A 557-nucleotide genomic window follows, 5' to 3' on the forward strand; every position below is an offset into this window, starting at 1 on the left:
TGTATCAGAGTAAAAGAGAGTCCAACATTTTTACCCTCACTGCTTATCAACTGAACTTTATCTTTTCGTTCTCCAAATTTTTTTGAATGTATTTATATGAATCGACTATCCAAATTGATGGAGTCCAATAATATAATGATTATCGATTCAAATCCTGTTCGCATATTTGGGTTTTTTTTTTTTTTTTGGGGGGGGGGGGTGGTCTTGTGGTGTTTTCTTATTATCATTGTGTATGTTAAACAAATAAAGCCCCCTTGATTGTTGCATGCCATCTTATGTGTATTGCATAATGCTGCACAAAAAAACATACATTGACAAGAAGAACTCTCATTCAAAACTACATCTAACCGAAATGCACTGTTAACATAGACTGGTGCCGTAGATTACCCAGTCAGTAATATACTACAATGCCAAGAGAAGCGAGGTACCACTCTCCATATATTGGCTTTACAGAATGCACGGGTTATAGGCCCAGACCAGTCGCGTGACTTTAGAAGAAGTCGACCAGCAGTTCACGAGGGGCGCTTTGATGGTCCGAAATACCATGGAACAAATAT

This window comes from Patiria miniata, unplaced genomic scaffold (assembly GCF_015706575.1).
Source record: "Patiria miniata isolate m_02_andy unplaced genomic scaffold, ASM1570657v1 HiC_scaffold_3, whole genome shotgun sequence".
NCBI classification, from domain to species: Eukaryota; Metazoa; Echinodermata; class Asteroidea; order Valvatida; family Asterinidae; genus Patiria; species Patiria miniata.